The 23779-nt window shown below is 36.6% G+C and overlaps 1 long non-coding RNA gene across 2 annotated transcripts in view; it reads left to right on the forward strand.

Moving 5' to 3' along the window:
* LOC141378672 (uncharacterized) overlaps positions 1–23779 on the forward strand; it is a 107808-nt gene that overhangs the window by 10335 nt on the left and 73694 nt on the right. Inside the window, exons 2-3 of one of the 2 annotated variants that reach the window (XR_012393844.1) lie at positions 6144–6249; positions 8172–8259. This is a non-coding gene — a long non-coding RNA (uncharacterized lncRNA). Of the gene's footprint in view, positions 1–2823; positions 6250–8171; positions 8260–23779 lie in introns of those variants that run through there. The other variant, XR_012393843.1, reaches the window with a different exon arrangement.

Genomic DNA, 23779 nt, shown 5'->3' on the forward strand with positions numbered 1-23779 from the left:
CTTCCTCCCCCTTTTTTCTGATCGGGCGACACGGTGGCCCAGTGGCTAGCACTGTTGCCTCACAGCAAGAACACCGCCAGTCCAACCTATCGGGCCAGTTGGTGTTTCTGTGCAGAGTTTACAAGTTCTCCCCATGTTCGCGTGGGTTTCCCCCAGGTTCCCCAGTTTCCTCCCATTGTCCAAAAACATAAACCATAGCCAATCGACTAAAACAAATTATCATCCAGTACAAGCTTAGTTTACACTTCTCACAGTGACAAGCAGGGGAGTTCTCGAGACCTACCTGACCTCGAACTCCCCTCTCGCCCTTCTAATGGGAGGGAGCCCCGGGCTCGAGGATATTACAAGCTCAGGGCTCTCTCCCGGGACAGCATGCCAAGTACGCTTATTGATTATCAGCTAAGTGTGAACTCTTGAAAACTCCGGTGTAGTGTGGAGGGATGGCATAACCGTAGCAAAACGTATGCAATTTCAAACTAAAATGCATTAGTGTAAACAGGGCCTGAGTGCATTGTGTCTGACATTGCATCTCTTGAGCGATGCAACCTCAGCTTGCATCACAAAGGCTGCATCCAGATACTATTGTATTGAACAGCTATTATACACAATGAACGTTCTTATCTGAAAAACAGCTTAAAGCATAATACAGGCACTCAAATAACAAAGTTCATTCAATTCCTAATCCATCAACCGAAAACATAAAGAAGCATGCATTCTGGATGTTTGACGCCATAAGTAACAGATTGTCTACACAGATAAAGATCTCCGTCTCTATGAGAGCCTCTGTTAGTCTTCGCAGCAGCAGTCAGAGGTCAGCGGGCAGTTTATTGAGTTGCATCTGCAGGAGCAGGGTCCATTTAGCAGATTGGCTGTCAGCGATGATCTTTACGAAAAGGCGGCGGCACGCAGAGAAGGTCTTGGCAGGACACGATCACGCTGCTCTTTGCTGTGGACCGGGATGCTTGTGTAAATTCTCTGACCCATTTATCATGTCAGAAGCCTGTTTCATCACCATATGGTTCTGCTGTATGAAAAACGGGGTTATTTGTATACATTGGGTATACGTTTGACAAGCTCAGGTCGCAAATTTCCCCCATGCTGCTGAGTTTTTAATCAAATTTGTTCTGTAACTCACAAGATGGGCTTTAGTCATGTGGGCGTTTTCATTATGCAGACTGCCACTCTCTAACACACATTCTTTCAAAGCTACAGTAGTTTTTAAGCTGACGGCATAGTGCTTTTATAACAATGATAACCACAAACGAACTCGGTAAACTTAAGCTTAACTGTAATATTAGTAAAAAAAAAAGGTACACTGTAGTATACTGTATATATAAAGAGTTTAGATGCAAAAACCTCGAAATGCAGTCTGGATTTTTTTTTTTAATGAGCTTTTTTATCAGGCTCCTGTGTGTATGTTCAGTAAAATCACTTTCATGGTGAAGAATAAGACCCTTTCCTGGTCTTTAAATATAAATATCTTAACATAAGCTAAGGGGGATGAGAAAAATGTTCATTTTCGATGGACATTTCAGATGGCACTTTGAGGTTTTAGCATTTGAACTCTTCATACTTCAACTGTATGTATATATATATATATATATATATATATATATATATATATATATATATATATATATATATATATATATATATATATATATATATATATATATATATACATACAGTTGAAGTCAGAATTATTAGCCCCCTTTTTTTCTTTTTTTAAATATTTCCCAAATGATGTTTAACAGAGCAAAGAAATTTTCACAGTATATCTATTTTTTTTCTGGAAAAAGTCTTAATTGTTTTATTTCGGCTAGAATAAAAGCGGGGTTTTTTTAAACACCATTTAATGATACTGCCACTATAATTTGGGAAATATTTGAATATAAAGAAAAAATCGAAGGGGGGCTAATAATTCTGATATATATAAATTATGATTCACAGGTGTTTATTTATAGCTATGAATTGTATTATGGGATGTTGTTCGGTGCTCAGTTGACTTTTTATGTTTAATAAAGTGACTTTTATTGACATTTTAATTTGAAATAATATAATGTATACGAAATAACCAAGAGAGAAATAAATACGTCTGAAAAATAACAGATAATGTACTGGCAGTTTATTTGAAGGTTTTGTAAATACCAACCCAGATCATATATCGCTTTAAACTATCAAAAATATTAATAAAAGGCACTTTTTAAAAAAACTTTTCAAGGTTAAAAGTTGTTGGAAGAGAGATCAAGATCCCATAATGCAATTTAAAAGCATAAATAAACAGGGAAAAATAAAAAAAAAAGATTCTAAAACTAAGACTAAAACAAAGACGTGGTACAGGCGAATTGACCCAGCTAAATTGGCCATAGTGTGTGTGAATGAGTGTGTATGGATGTTTCCCAGTGATGGGTTGCAGTTGCAAGGGCATCCGCTGCGTAAAACATATGCTGGATAAGTAGGCGGTTCATTCCACTGTGGCGACCCCAGAATAATAAAGGGACTAAGCCAAAAAGAAAATGAATGAAGGCAGTATAATATTTGACTAGATATTTTTCAAGATACTGGTATTTAGCTTAAAGTGACATTAAAGGTCTAACTAATTAACTAGGCAAGTCATTGTAAAGTTTGTTCTGTGGACAATCAAAAAAATATTGCGTAAGAGGGCTAATAATATTGACCTTGAAATGCTTTAAAAAATGTAAACAAATAAAGAAATAAAACAAATAAGACTCTCTTCAGAAGAAAAAATATTATCGGAAATACTGTGAAAAATTCCTCTGTAAACATCATTTGGGAAATGTTTGAAGAAAAGAAAATAACAAGAGGGCTTATAATTTTGACTTCAGTTGTATAGTTTCTTACTGATAAACATGAAGACAACTGCATGTTGAGATAATATTCAAACAAGGTCTTAAAAAGAGTATGCATTCAGGGTTTATAATCAATTTGTGGAGTGTGATTATAGCTGGACACTTTTTGTGTAGGATGTTCACAGTCTAAAGTACAAGATGGGAACTTTTCCAGAGACACTGTTATTTTTATAGAACGTGTGATTATCTGAAGGTCAGAAAGAGCGTGAAAGTTTGCTTCTGTTTTTATGCTGTTTGGTCGACGGTCTGCTCCATACAGATATGTCATTCAGCTGGATCACTCACTGTTAGAGCCGCTGTGATTGGATGAGCACTAGTCCGCTAGTGACACAGGAAAGGCTGATCAAATGTCAGAGAAATGTCAGGTCCCTTTGGAGAAAAATGAACGCCCAGGCGAATAGGTCACCGTGAGTTCACTGTATGAGATGGCAAAAGAGGCCAGAGCTTGGCGTCTCCTAACCGATCTGCGATGACGAATGGCAAACTTTTAACAGCTTGCTCACAACCTGAGCACTTAGGCAATAGGAATTGGATTATTGTGGTTACTGTTTGCTGACTTTCTTAGAGGTCTATAATAAAATCTATCTATCTATCTATCTATCTATCTATCTATCTATCTATCTATCTATCTATCTATCTATCTATCTATCTATCTATCTATCTATCTATCTATCTATCTATCTATCTATCTATCTATCTATCTATCTATCTATCTATCTATCTATCTATCTACCTACCTACCTACCTACAGTACCTACCTACCTACCTACCTACCTACCTACCTATAGTGGCGTAACGCAAAATGCGGGGGCCCCCCTGCAGAAATGATGGAATGATGGGGCCCCCCTGATGAAGGAAGTGGGGGGGGGGGGGTGGAAGGAGCTATCACAAACTGAAGATGGGGGGTGATGGAGCGATTACAAACTGAGGGGACGGGGACGGGGGAGTCGGTGGAGCGAGGAAGCGATCACAAATTGAGGAGCGAGGAAGGGGGGCGGGGTGGAGTGACAACACGGGGAAGCCTTCACAAACTGAGGAGCGATCACAAACTAAGGAGCGGGAAAGGGGGGCGGGGTGGAGCGACGACGCGGGGTAGCGTTCACAAACTGAAGAGCGATCACAAACAAACGGCGAGAGCGTCAAAGTAACCAGAAGTCATTCATTTTCAATGAGAACCTGCGGCAAGGAACAGCGCGGCGCATCTTCTCCGGTGTGGGTGTCGAGGAGAGTTGAAATCAAGTCAACTTTATGGTAATAAGCTATGACTCGGTTCGACGGCAAGCAATCAGTATGAAGTAGTCCACCGATTTAGAGGAGCATAGTAAACACAGTCCTGTGAACTTTGGTTCCGACCACAGTTGTTCCCAGGGGTTTGATTATTGCTCCGGTTGCCGGATTTTCAAATCGCGACGACGCGGGGCCCCCTAATCATGCGGGGCCCCCCTGCGGGCCCGTCCGCTACGCCACGGCCTACCTACCTATACTGTTAAAAATTTCCTGTAATATCTACAGTAACTTGCAGTAGTTTGCCAGTAACTCACTGTTATCGATCTATCGATCTATTTCTATGTATAAATTTACTGTAAAATATACCGTCATTTCACAATGCAACTTTAATATACAGTTATAAACTGCATGACTGTCCTACAGGAAAATAGTTCATATTACAGTTAAATATTGTGTAATCTATCTATACAGGGTGTGAATTACAGGGGGGCTTGGGGGGGATTGACCCTCCTAAATAAGGCTTGATCCCCCCTCAAGGACATCAAAACAAGATGTGTGTGGTCAGCCCTTTGAAACTGAGAAAAAAGTTTACTCTTATCTGTATTTTAAATAATAACGTGAATAATTAAAATCAAAGATATTCATTTGACCACCCAATAAGGGTTCCTACCATTGTGAATGCATAATCACGCCAATCAGTCTATGTGAGAAAAAAGCTGTTCAACAGTCTAAAACCGGCAGATTTAGAGCATTGACAGACTTCACAACATGTGGAGAAAACCACGTTTGCTCATAAAATAGATGTTTGTTTCTACATACTGCCTAAAAGTAATGTCAAATAAGATGCAGTGTTCGCATAGTTTATCCTAATGTAAGCCGAAATAGCTAATTAGGTCAGTTTTGCAAATATATTAATAACATATCACAGTCTATATTTGTCTAACAAATTTCAAACAATATGATCTATCAAACAATATGATTTTTTTTTCTTTTTTTTAGCACAGGTAAAAAAAAACTAAGCAGAAACATTGAGTAAAATCTGTTTATACAAGATCGTTTGGTCTATTTATGATTTAAATTTTAATCTCAAATCATTTTAGAGCTTTTGATCACAACTTTTGACTTTAAACACTTAACTCAAGATAACTTTTTCGGCAATCAACAATGTTAAAATAAATATTATTATGAAAATAAAATTTTTAAATAACAGGAAAGGTATGTCATCACTGTTAATTTGTTTGATTTATTTATTAATATTTTTTTTAAATGAAAAGATTGAAAGATAATCGATAATACTGTCACATTATCCTTTTCTGGTGACGCAGTGGCGCAGTAGATAGTGCTGTCGCCTCACAGAAAGAAGGTCGCTGGTTCGAGCCTGGGTCAGTTGTTGTTTCTGTGCGGAGTTTGCATGTTTTCCCTACATTCGCGTGGGTTTCCTCCGGGTGCTCCGGTTTCCCCTACAGTCCAAAGACATGTGGTACAGGTGAAGTGGGTAGGCTAACATGTTCGTAGTGTATAAGTGTGGATGAGTGTGTGTGGATGTTTCCCAGAGATAGGTTGCAGCTGGAAGGGCATCCGCTGCGTGAAAAACATATGCTGGATAAGTTGCCAGTTCATTCCGCTGTGGCGAGCCCAGATTAATAAAGGGAGTAAGCTGAAAAGAAAATGAATGAATAAATGAATGGTTATCCTTTTCTACTAATCTCAAAATTTGGTGGTTATATGCGTTTGTGCATGTATGTGTGCGTGTGTGTGCACATGTGTTCTGATTTATATGCTTTACAAGGATTTCCTTCATCTATCAGTTTTCATCAATCTTCTGTTGTGTTCAACAGCGACAACAACGACAGAATAGTAATTTTTGTGTGAACTATCCCTTTAAGCCCTAATGTTTTCTGTGTTCATCGTCAGTTCACACTCCAGTCCAGTAGGAAGCGGTAATATACCTTTGGATTTATTTATTGACTGCTGTTACAATGTAAAACTTTAGTTAACGTTATAAGAAAGATTTTAAGTCAAGCTAATTTAGCTCTTACTTTACAGGGTCAAACTAACCTTCAGGACCCTTAAATGTATATGCTGACTAGGAAAACTGAGGAGTCAACATCCACAACAAGTTTCAATTCTTCCAAAGCAGCTGCGTTTGCTGGTAAAACTTCATTTTATCCTCTTTATAAGTCGTCTGGTTTCAGATTAATATATATTGTATTCATATTCTTGTAATACATGTTTCAATCACTGCTGAGTTTTATATGCTGTTGGATAAATATCAGATTATGTTGCTGTTTGACTATTTTAGTCACTTTTTCCTCACACTTGCTTCATCATGTTTTTCTAATGCTCTCTTCAAGTTTATTTGTGTAATAAACATAGATTTAAAATCATCCAAGGCACAAATTTAGTTCAAGCTTTATTTTAACAACACACCAGAGTGTCACTGCTGAAATGCATTAGTGTTTAGTGGCTGGATTTCAAAATGTTTAGTGTTTAGTTTAGTGTGTGGCAGGACGAGTAGGGGATGATTTCTATGGTTTATTATCTGAAGGGGTGTCTAGACTATTATTTGTCGCTGATGAAACCTAAGAGGACTTTTTGCAATAAAGTGAATATATATATATATTAGGGCTGTCACAATTTTGATTTTGAATCGAAATCGATCGAAATTTATGCTCAATTTTGATTATCAAATCAAAAAATAGAATCGTCGATGCTGCCACGCCCCCATGTCACGTCATCTTGGCTTGCCAAGCGGAAAGATAACAGGCTTGTAGAAGGGCTTGTTAAACTGCCGAAGCAGGAAACCCGTCGACAGAGCTTAAACCCTCTCCTTTTTCAATGAAGTCGCCGGTGTGTAAGCATTTTGGATTTCCAATGAGTTTTGTTGACAACGTTCGTGTTGTCGACAAAAAAACACAGTTTTGCAAGCTCTGCTATGTACGTGTTACGTACGGTTCGTCCGATAGACAACACCGGCATATCGATCCTCCGCCCGCCCCCGTTGCAAATCCGCTCGCGAAAAGTACACACTCAGGCCCTGTTTACACTGTCTTTGTTTTTAAATGGCATTTTAGAACGACAACGATTTGACATCCACAGTGGCGTGTAGCATTTCTGAGCAGCACCTCCTTCCTCTCTACCTCTGAAAATGCACATCACGTGACCACACAGACACAGACGCACACACAGCCATGCGCTAGAGACAGCAGGTCCAGGCAGTCAGAGGACTGCTTCAATCTTTCACTCACTTGTACTTTGTCATTTTAGCGAACACCTCAGATACTGTTGGCTGGTTTCTGTTGGTTGTGCGTCTTTTTTACCGACACCATTATAACGACACAGATCACTGCCTATTCACGAGTCCCGCAGAAAAAAGTGATTGACAGGTGGTAATTATGTGTGTATCTTGCCTTTATTCATTTACTGTATGATTTGTTTATGGGTAAAACAAAGACCATGCAGGTCAGGTAGTTTAAACAGTAGGCTACAAATAATTAATTGGTCATTAATTAATTAATTATTCATAATCGAAAATTGAATCGAATCGTGCCTTTAGAATCGAAAATGTAATCGAATCAAGGATTTGGAGGATCGTGACACCCTTAATATATATATATATATATATAATTGTCATATTTAAGAGCAGTAATATCTGCTGCAGCATCACATGCTCTTCGCAGGCTGTCGATGATTTTATAATGACTTCTTGGTCCTGTTATACTAACAAACAGCTTTATTGTGCTTTTGCAAAATGTATCATTGTTAAGATTTATTAATTAAAAAAAAAAAAAAACCTGATGAGTTTGCTCCACCAGAGAGGAATCTTTGCTCTGAACATTATACTGAATTATTGATGATATGAATAAACAAAAACAGAAATGCTAAAAAACAGAAACATGATGAAATAAGGTCACAATGCTTTGAACGAACCTCCGGCGAATGTACGACCCCCCCTGCTGTTTATTAAACTAAAATCCTTCACTTCCACTGTGGCTTGCTGGACACATTAAAATGTAAAGTCTGTTTGAACTGTGAGCTGATTTTAGAAAAATAATCTATTCTCTTCTTAATCAGAATTTGCTGTGGAAATGAAGAGATGGTGCGATGACGAAAGGAGGAAAGAGGAAGCAAGCCAGAAAAGAATAAGAATGAGAGAGAAAAGGTAAGATGAAGTTCAAGCTGACCTTTGGTTGACCTTTCATAAGAGCAGCCCACGGGTAAATCCAGCTAATGATGCGTCAGCAAGAATGAGTCCACAGTAAACACACAAGACACACACTTAAAACACAGCCGCAGTGCATCACCATTCAGCTGTCACCCACAATGCAACTCTTTGCTTTTGGAAACGCCAGTGCTTCTTTTGAAATAAGATGGTATGATTTTACTGGCTCTCAGCCAAAATGAAGTGAACTTGCTTGTGTACGCAGCATTTTGTGGAGCTTGTTTAAATGTGACTAAGAAAAATAGTCTTTTTGATTTATGAGAAAGTAGCGGCCGGCTTAAAGGTAGTAGGAGGACTGGAATCAGACTTGTCAGTTTGTGAAAGTTATTTCTAAGCTGTACTACATTACATATTACTTGTTAGTGGTGTAATGGATCACAAATCTCATGGTTCGGATCACATGAACAAAAGGGAGGAGAAACAAATGTAAATTGCTTTCCATTTATTACAACAGTAGCATACTGGAGGAAAGTTTTGTTTTTGACAAACATAAATTAAAACATGGAATTTTAATAACCAGCTGAATAAAAATAAAATTAATAGAATGTTCAATACTGTGAACAATGATCTTGCTGATAATGCCAAATGTATAGATTTCACATCATAATTTGGTACAGCAGCACATATTTATTTTTACTTTATTATTTATTTCAATTAACAATTTAATAAAAAACTTCATGTATCATTACTAAATGTGTCATTTTTGATGACGTATTCAGTGACACATTTTTATTTGCTAGTTGTCGCCACCTATTGGTTACTTAATGGAATTGCTGCATCTTTCATTTTGAGTGTCAAGTTGCATTAATCTTGATTTTAATATTTATCATTTACTTCAGTGTTTTTGATTTAACAAACATCAATTAAAACCTGTAATTTTATTGTAAATAAAAATCAGAAAATAACTAGTTGAATTAAAAAAAAATTCAGTACAGTGAAAAAGTATCCTGCTGATAATGCTAAACGTACAGATTTCACATCATAATTGTGTACAACAACACATCACATTTATGTTTTAGCCTCATTTTCATCGAGTAATTTAATAAAAACCTTCATGTATAATTACTAGATGTACGATTTTTGAAGAACTATTCAGTGACACAGTTTTCATGGCTGGTTGTCGCCACCTATTGTTTACACAATGGAATTGCTGCATCTTTCATTTTGAGTGTCAAGTTGTATTAAACTGTGATTTTAATATCTATCATAAACTCCAGTGTTTTGGATTTAACAAACATTGATTAAAACCTGTAATTGTAATGAAAATAAAAATCAGAAAAAAGCTAGCTGAATAAAAAACATTTAAAATGTTTAATACTGTGACAAAGTATCCTGCTGATAATGCTGAATATATAGATTTCACATTATAATCGTGTACAACAACACATCATATATATATTTTGCCTCATTTTCAATGAGTAGTTATATAAACGCTTCATCTATCAATACTACATATAAGTTTTTTTTAAGAATTATTCAGTGACACATCTTTATTTGCTGGTTGTCGCCACCTATTGGTTACACAATGGAATTGTTGCAACTTTCATTTTTGAGTGTCAAGTTGCATTAAACAGTGATTTTAAAATTTATCATTTTTAACAGATATCAATTAGAATCTGTAAATTTAATGACAAAAAATAGAATTTTTTTTAAAAATGTTTAATACTGTGAAAAAGTATCTTGTTGATAATACCAAATGTATAAATTTTACATTATAATCTTGAACACATCACGCTTATGAAAATGTCATGTATCATTACTAGATGTATAATTTCAGAAGAATTAAGTTGATTTATAGAATTTAGAGTTTAGGGATAGTTGTGGGTTTCATAACCAACTTTGCTGCCAATATTTTGCTGAGATTTCTTTTTCTTTATTATGGTTTAGATCGGAACTCTGGACTGCCATTTCATTATTTCAGTGTTTTCAGCATCAACTGTTACACCCCTTTTGTTGTGTCATAAGGGGCTCATTACCCTGAATGAAGTTCCTTTAGCTTCAGTTTTTTTTTCATAGTTTAACCCTTTCACAGTTTTTAAATGCATATATATATATATATATATATATATATATATATATATATATATATATATATATATATATATATATATATATATATATATATATATAGCTGTTCTTACATGATATATTTAAATATATTTAATTAGATATATAAACATGTTCTTACACAAATTTGAGAATCAGAAAGTTTTGATAAGTATGTCAATATTTACAAAAAAAAGGGAGATAGATGGATAGATAGATCTATATATATAATATACATATATAATATAATATAATATATATATATAATATATATATATATATATATATATATATATATATATATATATATATACATACATATGTGTAAGTGTGTGTATATGTGTATGTATATATATATATATATATATATATATATATATATATATATATATACGTATATATATATACGTATATAGATAGATCTATATACGTATATAGATCTATCTATCCATCTATCTCCCTTTTTTTGTAAATATTGACATACTTATCAAAACTTTCTGATTCTCAAATTTGTGTAAGAACATGTTTTTCATTGTTTAAACTGCTCAATAATCTTTATATAATATTTAATTAATTATGTATGATGAGCGCCGTCATGCTAGTCTGCACTTTAGTAGAGAGATTAGAGCAAAACAAACTGCTAAACTAACTTACACTTGTCTTCGCATCCATACATTGCTCTCATTTGTAATAATCCTTATTCGTAAGTTGCTTTGGGCGAGGCAGTGGCGCAGTAGCTAGTGCTGTCGCCTCACAGCAAGGAGGTCGCTGGTTCGAACCTCGGCTCAGTTGGTGTTTCTGTATGGAGCATGTTCTCCCTGCCTTCTCGTGGGGTTCTCCGGGTGCTCCACCACAGTCCAAAGACATGCAGTACTCCCAGTACAGGTAAATTGGGTAGGCTAAATTGTCCATAGTGTATGAGTGTGTGTGCGAATGTGTGTGTGGATGTTTCCCAGAGATGGGTTGCGGTTGGAAGGGCATCCGCTACGTAAAAACTTGCTGGATAAGTTAGCGGTTCATTCCGCTGTGGTGACCTCGGATTAATAAAGGGGATTAATCCGACAAGAAAATGAATAAATGAATGTAAGTTGCTTTGGATACACTCCAAAAAAATAAAAATAATTTGCTGCTTGTTCAAACTACTTATTTGCAATGAGCTGAAACACAATTTTTGAGGTGTTTTGGGGACAATTTAATTGTTCTTTGTTCAATCAACTTAAAATTGAAAACAATAATTATGTTTACTTAAACAATTTGTGATAGAATTGTGCAGAACCCAGCATTACAGTGTAGAAATGTTTGCTAAATAAATTAATCTAATATTGTCAAATAAATGTAAATCACCCGTAAGGTTTTGGTTTTTAGACATCACTAATACTAGGATAGGGTTCTAGACTAGGTGCAATCCATGATTAGTTTCATGGCATTGTTTTCTTTCCCAGTCACACACAAAACATTACAATGAACTCTGTGTTTACAGAAACTTGGCAGGTTTTAAATCACATTCTACCAACCAAACAGCTTCCATTGAGATGAATGGGAGTGCTGATCCTAAGCTGTCTCCAGAGATCATAGACTTTTTGCTACATAAACACATACAGTATGCATGCCATTCTCAGAACCGTCTTGAAAATAAAACAGACGTAATCGTCTCCATTACCACAGCACAAGGCATTAATATTTAAAGCCATTCCACTCAAGCAGATGAGTGACTTCAAAGCTGGGCCTTTCATTTGACCCTCTCGGAGATACAGCCATGTCAGTTGACCTCAGTGATGCACAAACACAGCCACTCGCATACAACAGACACATGCTGCTCAAGAAAAGTCACAGGATTCAATTAGCCTAATATTGATTTCAATTAAAGCAAATGAACGGGTGATGTTGGCTAACTGCATTGGTGTGTGTGTGATGGAGGATCTCGTTGTGTGGTTCTTAGTGATTTATTGAATAGGCGAACTGAAGCCTCGGGCTCTCCTGCAGAAATGGCACACTCGCTACAAATGGAAAATGACACATGGTATTGCAATACAAGAAAATGTTTCAGCGTAACAGTGATATGACAGAGAGCGTGGCAATTTGTCACATAAATAATATATATTTTAATTAGAACAGGAAAAAAATGTTTGAAAGAAAACAACGTTTCCTAATACACACAGCTTCAATGATAAATGACCATCATACCTTGTCTGAATACCATATTTCATCCCAAAACTGATCTGCTCGCAGGTAATTAAGTATTCTTTGTCATTTACAGTGTTGCGACACGTACAGTTTTACAGCCACACTCAAAAACATGCTGCTTGTTCATACTACTTATTTAATATGAACTGAAACAACACAATTCTTGAGAATTTTTGCAATGCATATGCCACTTTGTTACACTTAAAACTTACTGGTTGCCTTAGATTTTTAAAAGTGCCGTATGTAAGTTTGACACCCAGTGGTTGAACTTGGTATTGCACTCCTGGATCAAAACACTTTTTCACATTTTCACCACTTGAATGGTTTGCGAGCACAATTAAGAGCCACAGCATGCCATATTATCTGATAATTGTAGGAAATAATTCCAAAAGGCAATTGACTGTGTAAATCCACATAAAGAAAACAAAAATATAATGTATATGCCGAGTTCAGCGGGTTATCAGCTAGAATCAGCTGAGGTGACGAGACAGTAAGCAGCAAGTGGCCACGTCCTTAATTATTCAGACTTAATATAACTTAATATAAACGAAACGGATAAGTTATAAATAAATGATCCCCCTCACAGTTGTTATGAAGGGTAATATTAGCTATATGCACCAAAACCATCTTTTGTAAACATGTTTTTATCGGCTGTAAATTTGGCCAATTTATCATTGCAGTCAGTGAACATCTGGAGTTCCTGGAGCCAGCCCCCAAAGGCCAGTCAATGAATTGCAGTTTTAGTTAATTCCGTATTGGCTTCACGAGGGAGAATGGGAGGTTGCCGCTTGCTATATATGCACACACAAACCGTGGTGTGAAAAAGTGTTTGACCCCTTACTGATTTCTTGTTTTGCATGTTTGTCACACTTTAATCTTCATAAAATGAAAGTTCATAAAATAAAATTTTATGAAATTAAACAAATTAAACAAAATTTAAACAAAACAAAACAAAATTTAAACAAAACAAAACAAATTAAACAATTTTATGAAATTAAACAAAATTAAATATTAATCAAAATTGAATTAATATTTTTGAAGGGATACTATTGAAGGGGCTAATAAATTTGTCCCAAAATAGTTTACAAAAAAAAATTCAAACTGCTTTTATTCTAGCCGAAATAAAACAAATAAGACTTTGTCCAGAAGAAAAAATATTATCAGACATACTGTGAAAATTTTCTTGCTCTGTTAAACATCATTTGGGAAATATTAAAAAAAAGGAAAAAAAATCAAAAGGGGGCTAATAATTCTGTCTTTAACTGTATATGGAATGCAAAAATTGATGGTTTTGTCTTCTATGCATGTTATAGTGGGCAAAAAAAAAAAAAAAAAACAATGGCACAAGTTGATGCCAAAAAAGAAAGACTATCTTTGACTTTTTAAAAAAAATTTAAACAAATGAATATGTTCACAAAATGAACCAAAGAAAAAGCGAGAGAAAATTAGAACAAACTGCAGAATAATACTACACATCTGATTCCTTAAAAGACATTCGGAAACTATTATTACATGCAAAATAGAAACTAAAAGAATTTTATTCCATTCTCATATTAGCAGGAACCTTTTAAAAGTATCAAATTTGGTATGAGGAGTCATCATGACAGATCTGCCAGGTGTTGCCATGGAAACAGTCAATTACGTCTTAATACATGACAATTATTTGAACTACATATTTCACATACCCCCTCCCCCCCAAAAAAATTATGTGAATGCTAACTGATAAATAATTCACATCACTAGGGATGCCGTAAAATAGCAGAATTAATTTGGTTGTCTTATTGGAAAACGCTCAAATTGCTAATCCTGTTATTAGTGCAGTCTTATTGAAATCTCTTCATTTAATTAACACATTCGAGATGCCCTGAATGAAAAGGACTTTCATATTTTCAGAAGCAAGAAAAGAAGATGAATGCCTGTACAGTAAATAAAAACATTAAAGTAACTTAGTAAACAACTATTGAATTGTTTTGCGTTTTATCTTTGAATATTTCAGAAGCTAATTATTTATAAATGCCACATTAAAGTATAGACCAGCTTCATACAAACTAATCTGCGTCTCTCTTTCTGGTCTATAAAGTTACAGATAAATGAAAGCGCTGGAATTCTCATTTGCTCATGCTGAGATTTTCTAGTATCCAGAGAGAAGGAGAGCAGAATAATCAGGCTTTTTCTATTTTCCCCAGAAACACAGACAGGCGGAGAATGACATTAATGTGTAATATAGATACTTTCATTCAGTTTCATTAAAATAATTACATTTAAATCATGTAGTGTTTATTTCTTCAGTTTTGCAGTAAGTCTAAACTACATTTACACAATTATAGAAAGAAATCTTATTGCGTCTAATCTTGGTCTTCTCAATGTTCTAATGTTAAAAATCAGGTGAATGTTACCATATTTTTAGTTATTATATTATAATAATAAGTTATTATTATTATTATTATTATTATTATTATTATTATATTAAAATAATAAGTTTCTGGAATTTCGTGATTCACATGTGTTTTTGGTTTATTTAATTTGGATTTATTTGTGGTTATTTGTTTAAACATACATTAATTGAAATATGAGACCCAAACATTTATCTCTGTAGTATAAAAATGTGACCTCTATTGACATTTCAGTAGTTTGAATCTGTTTAAATTGTATAAGCAATAACATTAGTTTATGTAATAACCAAAACATACTGCCAATTTATGACCAAGTTTATGTAGCATCATTTACAATACCAATTCAGACGATATATCACTTCAAATAACTTTTTATCATTAAAAGTTGGAAGGAAAATGGAAGTCCCATAATGCAATAAAACTTTGGAAAGATAGGTTGCTGTTGTATGTGGTGTTAGTGTTAGTGGTGTTAGGGGTGCTCTCAACCTACTGTCTGTGTGGGTCCTAATACCCCAGTATAGTGAAGGGGACTCTATACTGCTCAGTGAGCGCTGTCTTTCGAATAAGACATTAAACCGAGGTCCTGGTCCTTAAAAATGCCAGAATGTTCTTAAAAAAAAAAAGAGTAGGGGTTTTACCTGTATTTGCATCCTGGCCAAATTTGCCCACTGACCTGTGTCCATCATGACCTCCTCGCCAGCTTCATATCATAATTGGCTTGATCACTCTGTCTCCTCTCCACCAATCAGCTGGTGTGTGGTGTGTGGTCTGGCGCAATATGGCTGCCGCCGCGTCATCAAAGTGAATGCTGCACACTGGTTGTGGATGAGGAGATTCCCCCAAAAATGAGTAAAGCTCTTTGAGTGTCCAGAAAAGTGCTATATAAATGAAAGGCATTATTATTATTATTATTATTATTATTGTTATTATTATTATTATTAATATTATTATTATTATTATTATTTAATCATGGAAAACAGCTAATTTATTCATTTATTTTAACTCAGTGCCATGTTATTGTTGTGTTTATTCCCTTTTGATTACTTGCAAATTACAAAATAATACACAATTTGATGCACAAAGGCTTATTATTATAACTGGTGTGTTTTTTTAATTATTAATTTAAATCTCATGATTGATCAAACATATCTAATCATTTTTTTAAATGACAAAAACAACAAACACTTGCATGAACTTGTAATCTTATACACTTAAATAAAGTAATCCGTTTTGTTCAATGGTTATACCTTTAAGACACATTTACGGTATAAAATAACATTGAACAAAATATATTATCGATGGCTTATAATTTTAATTAACAAATTAATAAGTTGATTGATTAGTTAATGTATTTATTTAATTTATATTTGTCCTTATTTATTTATTTATTTTTACTTTTTTTATTGATTAATAATGGCAGCACTGTGCTGCAGTGGGTTGCACAATCATCTCACAAAAAGAAGGTTGCTGGTTCGAGCCCCAGCTGGGTCAGTTGGCATTTCCGTGTGGAGTTTGCATGTTCTCCTCGTGTTTGTTTGGGTTTCCTTCGGGTGCTCCGGTTTCCCCCATAGTCCAAAAACATGTGGTACAGGTAAATTGAATATTTGGCTGTAGTGTATGTGTGTGTGAATGCAAGACTGGGATGTTTCCCAGTGTTGGGTTGTGGCTAAAAGGACATCCGCTGCGTAAAACAGATGCTGGATAAGTTGGCGGTTCATTCCGCTGTGGCAACCCAGAATTAATAAAGGAACTAAGCTGAAAAGAAAATGAATGAATGTTCAATGGTTATATCTTTACGACACATTTATATAAAAACAAAAAAAAGTCATTTTCATTATCAGTCTACCCTTACTCCAGAACCAAATGGATAGCAAGGGCTAAAGTTGGCGCATTCTGGATTCTGCATCTGTATCACTTCCAGCGTTCAATATCTGACATTTAAACGTTCTGTTTTGACAATAAAAAGATGCCAAACTTGACAACAAGCTCTCTCCCCTGCTCCAGCCTGCTGTTTATGCATTTGAATAAGCTCGCACACTGCAGCCTTCTTCTCTCTGATCTGCAGAAAAAGCACCACTGTGCACAGCCGTCTCAAAATCAACCACCTGCATTCTGACACCACTATCTGTAGCATCTCCGATTGATAAAAAGAGAGCCAATTCAGAGATGATGAATGCAACATTTTTCTCCTGGAATGATAAAGCGCACACTGGACCGTAAACTGCAAGTGCTGATCTCGACATGCATCTGCTGGGCTTCTCCGAAAGATAAGATGGGACTGGGGAAGACACTAATGTGATGCAGCTCCACTGATGTTAGATAGATGATTGTGTGCCTTGAATCTGCATGTTCTCTCGCCTTTCTGTCACTCTCTCTCTCTCTCTGTCTTTGCATGATTTGTTCGGTTTGCAGTGGTGAGGACAGATGAAAATCAGAGGGAATTATTGGCCAAGGTGACCAATTTAAATGAGAGTGAACATCGTGGGTTTAAATGAGAGCTGGCGCACTGGGTTTGACTTTTGAAATATGCAGTCCATTTGCTTCTATAATCTAAAGGTTTTTTGTTTGTTTGTTTTCTTAGCAAAACCGGAAATATAATTGGGTATGGTTTTGTTTTATCCACTTGGAATTTTTAGGAAGACGTAGGCCTTGGCGATTTAAAATCCTTATTAATATTTATTGACCGAGCACGATTGTAAATATCGATTAAAAAAAAAAGGTTCTGCATGTAGTTTCGGTATGAAGCAACATAGTTTTATTAAAATGTGGCTGCAGATGTTTAAAAAGACATCAGATTTTTTCTGAATGCAACGAGTGCACCTCATTTCATACAAGTAGAACTAACCAATCTGCATCACACTTTGTATGGAATATACACATTTCAGTAACGGTAGACTTATAACCTCAGACAAACACTGCAGCGCTTTTTACTTTTCTTCATAAACTTGCATCAGAGCTGCAGCAATGATTTGTCTGTTTGTCATCCTCTGGGAAAACGCTTGATGGTCGCCTCGTTACGAAAGATGCCAGGGGAGCAAGAGTGCAAAGCCCATTTTAAATGGTGAAAGAATCCATGCGCACTTGCTTGTCACTTTAGGTCAGAATAACAGTACATCCTAAAATGAGTGCGGTGACTGGCAGCAGTGAGGAGATTGTAAATAAAGCATTTAAGGATGTCACCAGAGTGGCTTTTTGGTTTCTTTTCTTGTGCATCCCAGCCACTAGCACCCCATCTGAAAGATTTTTTAGCATAGGGGTAATGAAGTCATTAAACTTTACAATTTGTTATGTTGCGGTATGTATTTGAATAATAATGGCTGGTTTCTTTACTTGAAAGCTCAGATTTTATTATCTTGACTTGTGCTGTTGACAGAGTTTGAGGTTACTGCATCATTATTATTCACACCTTAAGGTTTGTTTTGATTGTTCAGTGTTTAAACTTTACCATTGCACACTCTTTGTAACATTTTATTTAACAAGATTAAGAGTTTCTTTAACATTTGTTTATGCGATATTTTATTTAAATGTTTTTGTTTTTGACCACTAAAACTGTTTGTCTTAGTAATGTTAGTAAATTCAAAATAAAGTTGGTAAATTAAAAAAAATCCCTATATTTCTAAGAGTATTGTTAAAGAATATTCAATAATTATCAATATTGAATGATATGAAACATGATAACGTGATATTTTTTGGAACATCATCCAGCTCTAGAAAGGCCTGGTAGGTTTCACTGCACGTTTTAGATCAAAAATTCACTAGAGGGTGCTGTTTTCATTTTTCTGAATCTAAAAAAAATGACTTGGGGTACATTTTGTTGTATGTTTCAGATACACATCCTTTTAAATATCCAGAGGGCAAGGCTTTTCATACAGATCGGCTAGTGAACGACTGACCTAAACACAATCAATCAATCAATCAATCAATCAATCAATCAATCAATTACAAATAAATATATCAAACAGTAGGTTACATTGAATAAAAAATAAGCACCAGTGCCTAAAATATATGTACCAAATAGAAAATATACTAATATATAAAGGGATTTTAGCATGTAAATAGATACCAAAAGTTTAAATATTTTTTTAATTAAAGGGCCATGACACCCCCCTCTTTCGGTTAAAGTCTACTTCAGAATTTTTTCAAAAGATGCATGATTAATGGGCGTGGAGCTCCGCGAGCATCGGGCAGGAGTGGGCGTGGCCAGCAGGGGAGAAGGGGAGCGAATAACTGCTGTTGTCAGTTAGCTCACAAAATGAGACACAAAGAGGAGACGCATGAGTTTATAGTTTACAAAGTTAAAATGCAAAGAAATGAACAGTGATTTAATGCCCTGCTACATTTGTTATTCGTAATTTCATATACAGACAACCACAATTTATATCATTATAAAGATAATCGTGTTCATGTAAACACTATAAATGAGGACTTCTCCCTCAATCCCCGTATCCAGCAGACTCAGTGCAGCGGGTCTCCTGACCCGTCTATTTTAACCATTAACCCTGCTGGTATCGCGGGGGAAAGCATGCAACAAATCCCGTGGATGATGGAAACAAACGCATATGAGCCTTCATGAACGGCTAAATACTGTGCCGTGGTTTCCGTGTCTCTCAGCTCGGGCTTGACACTGGCAGGTCTGGCAGGTCTCATGAATAATTAAGCAGCCGGCTCTTCTCATAGGATAAGAAAACTCCGCTTTAAATAATAATGAGAAACCGACGGGTCATCATTGCACTTGCAGTTCTGCGCTACGTCGCCGATTTTGATCCCGCCCCATAAATCATTTTAAACCCGGAAGCTGAAATTAGCTGACAAAAGCTCAAAATTATCCAGTTTTCCCCACAATTAAAGCTGACAGGTGCTAACATTGTCTTAACTAATGCTCAACACACACACATCTGTTAATATAAAAAAAAAAGTTCTCCGGGGTGTCCTGAACCTTTAAACGTTAAAAAGTTTTCCCATACAAGAAAACTTAAGGAACACCTTGCCAAAAATGTAGATCTTGCTTGAAAAATGTCAAACTAATCATGCTTAATTTATCAGTACAGTGACTTTGAACGTGGTGTGGTTTGTTGGTGCCAGATGAGCTGGTCTGAGTATTTCAGAAACTGCTGATCTACTGGGATTTTCAGGTACAACCATCTCTAGGGTTTACAGAGGTTGGTCAGAAAAAGAGAAAATATCCAATGAGCGGCAGTTCTGTGGGCGTAAATGCCTTGTTGATGCCAGAGGTCAGAGGAGAATGGCCAGACTAGTTCCAGCTGATAGAAATGCAACAGTAACTCAAATAACCACTCGTTATGACCAAGGTCTGCAGAAGAGCATCTCTGAACACACAGCATGTCCAACCTTGAGGCGGATGGGCTACAGCAGCAGAAGACCACACTGGGTGCCGCTCCTGTCAACTAATAACAGGAATTTGAGGCTACAGTTCTCACAGGCTCACCAAAACTGGACAATAGAAGATTGGAGAAAGTTGCCTGGTCTGATGAGCCCGATTTCTGCTGCTACATTTGGATGATAGGGTCAGAATTTGGCATCAAGAAAGCATGAATCCATCCTACCTTGTATAATTGATTCAGGCTGGTGGTGTAATAGTGTGGGGGATATGTTGTTCGCACACTTTGGGCCCATTAGTACCAATCGAGCATCGTGTCAATGCCACAGCCTACCTAAGTATTGTTGCTGACCATGTCCATCCCTTTATGACTGCATTGTACCCATCTTCTGATGGCTAATTCCAGCAGGATAGCGTGCCATGTCATAAAGCGTGAATCATCTCAGACTGGTTTCCTGAACATGACAATGAGTTCACTGTACTCAAATGGCCTCCACAATCACCAGCTCTCAATCCAATAGAGCACCTTAGAGATGTGATGGAACGGAAAATTTGCATCATGGATGTGCAGCAGACAAATCTGCAGCAACTGCGTGATGCTATCCTGTCAATATAGAGCAAAATCTTTTAGGCAAGTAAGGCAACTCTGAATGCAAAGAGGGTCCAACCCAGTACTAGTAAGATGTACCTAATATAGTGGCCGGCAGTGTATTAGCCAATCAAAATGCATTGGGCAATCTGGTCTTGTAAATGGAGAAGCTTTGCGGAATCCAAAACTTTTTATACAGTCTGGGAATAGAATCAATAATAAAAATCTTATGTTAAGTATTTTCGTGCATTAACGCAGGTTGACCTATTCTAGCAACAAAATACTTTTACATTAGCATCGTGTGGTCTTTTTAACCAAGTTAGTTATAATTTAAGAGGGTATACTTCGAAAATAACTCGCCTGTCTCTCACTGCAGTGCTGAAATATTTCAGTTAAGGGACGTCCCATGATGAGTTGCGTCTGCGTCTGGAAAGCTTTGTACACATTAGTGCTAAATCGTTTTCCTGCACCGTGTTTGGATTGTTCATTTCAAACAGCTTGCGTATAATTGCATCGACATCAGTAAAGACAGCCGACATCTGTTGGAGAACAAACACGGATTTATATATCGAATTTGTAAACATGACAGTAAAGAAATCAGAAGAAAAACAGAGGTAGATGCGAACGAAATTCGCTGATAAGGTGGATTTATAGGCTTGTAGACGGGCACAACATGAGTTATCCATCATGGCATATGGAGGTCGAGGACTAGAAAAAGAAAAGCTCGGTGATTAATTGCTGATCTGTGCTGGATCCCATTAGTTATGCTATACCTCAAGCACACTGAAATCTGTTTATTCGGAAAGACATTTGCATTTGACTATCTTGCAGACGTTTGCCTTATTTTGGATTGCATGTTATTTGGCTTTACAGTCAGATACCAGTCCAGAGCCATTGTACACCTCTTTCCTGAAGTTCCCTAAAAATCCATGTGTAATGCATGGTTTCTTTTTTAGATCAGGGGTTTTCAAAGTGTGACCTCCCCTGGGGGGCGCCAGAGCGTGTCAGGGGAGGCGCGGGAAAAAATATTATATAATAAAAATATAATTATTAAGTTTAATTATTATATGTATTATTTATTATATTTAAACGTTTTAATTAAAGCTAAAAAAAAAAAAAAAAACGTCAAAAATAAGAAAACCTTTTTTACCCAGAAGGCCATAGCTGTGAATTCGCTTCTGTCTGGCAAGCCCGCCAATACTGGTATATGCCTGCTAATACAATGGAACGGTTTCTGAGACCCCCCCAATTTAAAGCCTTCAAGTTCAGGGCTTAAACCCAAAAGACGACGATATGATGATCAGTATTTGAGTTTAGGATTTACGTGGACAGGACCAGCTGATGAACCACGACCTTTATGTGTGGTTTGTCAAGATATTTTGGCTAATGACAGCATGAGACCCGCTAAACTTTGACTGTTTTGACTGGGATGGAGAGTTCTTGCATCTGTTCTATTCATATTGAACCATCATCCTAGTTTTAAAAACGTTATATTAAAATACTTATTACTCTGTAAATAATTGCACTTTCATGCAAATGATGATAAAAGTGAGTTAACAGTCTGACATCTGTCTGTGTCTTTATATATAATGTGTATATATATATGTGTGTGTGTGTGTGTGTGTGTGTGTGTGTGTGTGTGTGTGTGTGTGTGTGTGTGTGTGTGTGTGTGTGTGTGTGTGTGTGTTTGTTTGGGAGGAGGGGGGCGCCAATGGATAAGTTGTGTCAAAAGGGAGGCCCACTGTCTTAGACTTTGAAAAACCCTGTTTTATATGGTTCCTCATCACGATTGCAAGCTGGAATAACAGCACTGACTCTTTCACTAATAACAATCTTGAAGCACGGGATCAATCTTAACGAGGTCCTATTATGTTTTTTACACTTTCAGCTTGCTTTAGTGTGTGATGTTGGTGTTTGAGCGTGAAACATATCTGCAAAGCGTCACTCCAAAAGGAGTTTTCTGTATTTCAGTGAGTAAAGAACATTCACATCATGAGAGATCCTGACTTTTGATTATCTATTCACAACTAGAAAGTGCATTAGTTCTTTTGCTTTAGTTTGAACCAAACATGTAGATATACACTCGCCGGCCACTTTATTAGGTACACCTGTGCAACTGCTCGTTAATGCAAATTTCGAATCAGTCAAACACATGACAGCAACTCAATGCTTTTAGGCATGTAGACATGGTCAAGATGATCTGCTGCAGCTCAAACCGAGCATCAGAATGAGGAAGAAAGGGGATTTAAGTGACTTTGAACGTGGTGTGGTTGTTGATGCCAGACAGGCTAGTCTGAGAATTTCAGAAACTGCTGGGATTTTCACACACAACCATCTCTTGGGTTTACAGAGAATGGACAGCAAAAGAGGAAATATACTGTGAGCGGCAGTTCTGTGGGCGCAAATGCCTTGTTGATGCCGGAGGTCAAAGGAGAATGGACAGAGAGTGGTCAGTTCGAGCTGATAGAAAGGCAACAGTAACTCAAATAACTACTTGTTGCAATCGAGGTCTGCAGAAGAGCGTCTCTGAGCGCACAACATGTCCAACTTTGAGGCGGATGGGCTACAGCAGCAGAAGACCACACCGGGTGCCACTCCTGTCAGCTAATAACAGGAATTTGAGGCTACAGTTCACACAGGCTCACCAAAACTGGACCATAGAAGATTGGAAAAACGTCGCCTGGTCTGATGAGTCTCGATATCTGCTGCGACATACGGATGGTTGGGTCAGAATTTGACATCAACAACATGAAAGCCTTGTATCAACGGTTCAGGCCGGTGACGGTGGTGTAATGGTATTTTCTTGGAACACTTTGGGCCCACTAGTACCAGTTATGCACCATATTGATGCCACGGCCTACCTGAGTATTGTTGCTGATCATGTCCATCCCTTTATGACCACACTTTACC

The sequence above is a fragment of the Danio rerio genome, chromosome 18, assembly GCF_049306965.1.
Source record: "Danio rerio strain Tuebingen ecotype United States chromosome 18, GRCz12tu, whole genome shotgun sequence".
In the NCBI taxonomy this organism is placed as follows: domain Eukaryota; kingdom Metazoa; phylum Chordata; class Actinopteri; order Cypriniformes; family Danionidae; genus Danio; species Danio rerio.